This window comes from Echinops telfairi, unplaced genomic scaffold (genome assembly GCF_000313985.2).
Source record: "Echinops telfairi isolate 266 unplaced genomic scaffold, ASM31398v2 ScPeMD7_60;HRSCAF=208, whole genome shotgun sequence".
Taxonomy (NCBI): Eukaryota; Metazoa; Chordata; class Mammalia; order Afrosoricida; family Tenrecidae; genus Echinops; species Echinops telfairi.
Window position 1 is genome coordinate 41,374,576 of NW_022103958.1, and position 4,409 is coordinate 41,378,984.

Below are 4,409 nucleotides of genomic sequence, written 5' to 3' on the forward strand. Positions count from 1 at the left end.
AAGCCGGGCGGAGGTGAGATATGCTACCATGAGTTGCGTCTGACTCCATTACTTGACTCTATCCTTTAACTCTCATGCTCTCTATGACTTTACTATAATCTCTACTTATTATCGCTGTACAATTGCACCTACCAAACCTGTGATGTTTTGTGGGGTTCCCTCTTACCCTTAACCCCACACATAGGCGTAAAATTATCTTCAGATATATTGGGCAGTCAGACCCAGTTCTCCTAAATCAGTTCCTTTAATCCCATACACACTTTAGCCAGGGCAAAAGCTCCAGAAAAATACTGGCCTTTCTTTTAGTTTCAAGTGTTGAAAAGTCTTTACCAATCTGAACCAGACATTAACCAGAATCACAGAGCGACAGGACGTTAGATCTGAGCTCATCTACTGTTTACTGAGCACTTAATTTATACTAGGCACTGAGGACACAGAAGTAAATCAGACCCGGTGCCTACCTCCAGAGATTCTTAGAGAGAAAAACATTCATGGGGTACGAGCGTTTAAATTCTAAACACTTGGTTTTCAGATGTTTTATGATGGGAGTCCACTCTGTTGTGAGCCTTGGCATAAACTTGTCTTCCAACTGAGTTCTTGCTGACCATTGACTGGCAATGGAAAAAGTCTTCCCCACAGGTAGCATGTGTTTAGAAGTCGACTACCCACCTGGCTAGCTCAGGGAAAGGCAGTCTTGCCTCAGGGACTTGCCTGGGCTCGCTCTTCATAACACTTGGGGTACCAGAATGTCATGGTCATGAGTTATGCCCTCTCCAAGGTGTTCAGAGGGCATTCAGAGTCTCCGAGACGCCACAAAGGAAGGGAAGGGGCTTGGGAAGAAGGTTGGGGGGTGCTGTCATTTCACTGTGCAGGCTGTGAAGCCAGGGAAGAAGGGACATTGGAGAAGTGAACCAATATTTCTGGTGATGAGTATGAATCTCAGACCACAAGTCAAGTTTACATGAACGATGACTTCCCTTCTCCGTCATTCATTTTCTTTTTAACCCCCACTCCACTGAGGTGTCGTCTCCTTTCCCTACAGTGATAAAGAGCCACCGCATTGGAATGGGGGTGGCAATCTAGTCTACCTGCACTGGCCAAAGTTGAGATGTGGCCTCTCGCTTCCCAGTTTTAAACCCCATTCAACTTGTCCAGCTACTTGCATACAACGCCTGGGAAGTAAGTGTGCGCTTCCCACATAATGCTGAGCCTTGGAGTTGTTTGAGACCCTGTGATGCCCATGACCTGATGGCCATGTTAACTCTGTGAGGCGGCCTTTGGTCCCCGGGTCCAAGACATACAACACAGACGTGTCTGCTCTATGTCCCGCCCCCTCTGGTGCTCCAGAGCCGCATTGGTCTCGGTGGGAGGAACCTGTATTAGATTCACTACTGGACCTCGGTGACTGGAGCTAGAAAGGTACCTCAGGTGGGATGACTTCAGATAAAAGTGTATTCGGTAGCTGTCCCTGCATAACTAGTGACCCTGAACTTGGTGGCTTCAAACCACACACATGTATCATCACCGTTTCTACAAATGAGGAAGGTATCAGTGACTTCAGTTGGTGGTTCTTGCCCAGGGTCTCCCATGATGCCGCCGTTAAATTGTTCGCAGGGGCTGCAGTCATTGGAAGGCTTGAGTGGGCTGGATGATCCACTTCTGACTCACGTGACTGCTGGGAGGGGCGCTCCATTCCTAAACAAGCAGACCAAAACCCCACCTCCATCAAGTCGACTAGGACTCACAGCCGCCCTGGGGGACTGAACAGAATTGCTGCCGGGGGTGTCTGAGGTGGGAAGTCCATGGTGCAGCTGGTGGGTTTGAACTGCCAATCTTGGGGTTAACAGCTGAAGCAAGAGAAAATATGGCCAGAGTAGCTGAGGAAGAAGGCCCCAGAGGGCTGGCCAGGAACTCAGCAGGCAGCTATTCCTCTGCCCCGGCAAGACTCCCCGTGCAGTCTGGAGCCCCTACACGCAGCCACCAGTGATGCGGTCAATGCTCACTGAATGAGAGAGAGAGCGGAGCAGAGAAGGCAGCAGGGTGGGGAGAAGGAATCCAGCGACGCCGAACTGGCTAGATGCCAAAGAAGGAGGGCTCTGACTCAGGGCTCCTGGGGCAGGTGGAAAATACCAGTGCCTGAGCAGCAATTGCAGGCCAGTCCAATGGATGCGCCTGTCAGGTGGCCTCCAGGTGCAGGCAGTGTTTGAGGGCAGGGACAGACACTGTGCTATGTTCATGGCAACTTGTACCTTGGGTCTCTAACCGAGGGCACCCCTCCAGCCAGTCTTTACCACAGCCCCCACAACCATAGCTCAGAAGGCAAGATCTGGGCTCAGATGGCAGGCCTTAAATCCTGATCCTGCCTTGCGAGGCTGGGCCAACTGTGTGTCATAGTTTCTCAGCGCTGCTTGAACAGAAAGGCCGGGGATGAGTTGCTTTAAGGAACAGAACTTGAGGTTCACACAGTTTAGGAAGCTCCAAGTCTAAATTCAGGGCCCGAGCTATCGGAGAAGGCTTGTCCTCTGTCGGCCCCAAGGGAAGGGGCTGGTCTCGGGTCACCATCTGTTCCCCAGCTCCTAGGTGATTTTCATGTTGCATGGCGTCTTTCTGACCTCACCCACGCCTCCTTGTCTCTGGGCCAAATCTGCTCTCAAAAGGGACAATGTATAGCCTCCTTAGCATAACAAAGAAAGGTTTCTTTCCAATGGGATTGCATTGACAGATAAAGGGGTTAGAATTGCAGCACATCTTTCACACATACACACACACACACACACACACACACACACACACACACACACACACCCTGTGCAGAGGGGGGTGGGAATCACAATTCAATCCATAGCAGGAAAACCAAACTAAGTCACTCTGTCTTCATCTACACAATGGGGGAAATAACCGTGTTACGAGGACACAATGTTGTTGTTCTCAGGTAGCCCTAAGTCAGCTCTGATTTAGAGTGACCCTACGCGCCACAGAACGAAACCCCACCCGGCCCTGCACCATCCTCCCTACTGTTCTCCTGTTGCAGCCACTGTGTCCACCCAGCTCCCTGGGGGCCTTCCTCTGTTGTGCTGCCCCTCTCCCTTTACCAGATAAGATAGCGCATGCACATTGCACCGGATAGACAGTAAGCTGGGTGTGTGTGTGTGTGTGTGTGTGTGTGTGTGTGTGTGTGTGTGTGTGTGTGTGTTTAGTTCTAGCTGTGGTTCTGTATGCCTACATGCATGCGAAGAACCCTGGTGACATCATGGTTACAAGTCGGGCTGCTAACTGCAAGGTCAGCCGTTTGAAATCACCAGCTGCTCCCAGGGACAAAGACAAGGCGTTCTACTCCCTGTAAAGACTTGTAGTCGCCGAAACTCACAGGGACAGTTCCACTCTGTCTTACAGGGTCACGATGCGTTGGCATCAGCTTGGTGGCAGTGCGTTTAGTTGTTGTTGTTGTTGACAAGAAGACCTATAGTGTACTGAAGTCTATATTGGGCTGCTAACTACAAAGTCAGCAATTTGAACTCGCCAGCTGCTCCTAGAGAGAAAGACGAGGGTTTCTACTCCCATGAAGAGTTGCAGACTCAAAAACTTGCAAGGGCACTTCTACCCTATCCTATGGGGGCGGGGATGGGGGGGGGGGGTGGAGCCCCGTGGCACTGACAGGTAAGTGCTGGGAGAAAGACGAGGCTGCCTGCTCCCATTAAGACGCACAACCTTGGAAAACTCAGTGTCACTGTGAGTTGGAAGCAACTCCAAGCAGAGGCTCTGGGCTGGTCTGGGCTAGGTGTATGTCAAGAGAGTCCCTTGCTCCAGTATAAACCTGGTGGCTCCGTGGGTGAGATGAGCTTTATCTGCCACATGGGGACTGGAATGAGTGCTGAAGCCCCTCACGCAGCCTATGGCGCTAGGAGCCCCCACAGGGGCTGCTTCCCCGTCCGAATCCTCAATCGATGCTGACTCAGGGCGCCCTCGCGTGTGGCAGAGTGGAACTGCCTCGCGGGGTTCTCATGGCTGGGCCTTTTCAGAAGTGGATCACCAGGCTTTTCCTCTGCGGGACCTCAGTGAGTTGATGCCACCAGCCTGTCAGTGAGTTTGTGAGCAAGCACTGAACCAAGGACAACTCCCAGAGACTCCTGCTTCCATGTCCAGAAACACCAGAGGTCTGAAGCTGCTGCCCAGGAGACTCCAGGAGCTAGAAGGCTGCCCCTCCTCCTCCCTGGGATGCTCCAGGTGGGCACAATTGTCATGACGTATGTCTGGCAGTAATGAATGCGGAGGTGCAAGGCGAGTGTAACCTGGCTCTGATGGGTGAGGCTATGTGTCCACTTGGCAGGACAGTAAGTCTCAGTGGGTTGGCAGTTAGCAATTTGCCATTAAGCACGGGAGTCTTGATAAGAGAAAAGCAAGGGGCTCTG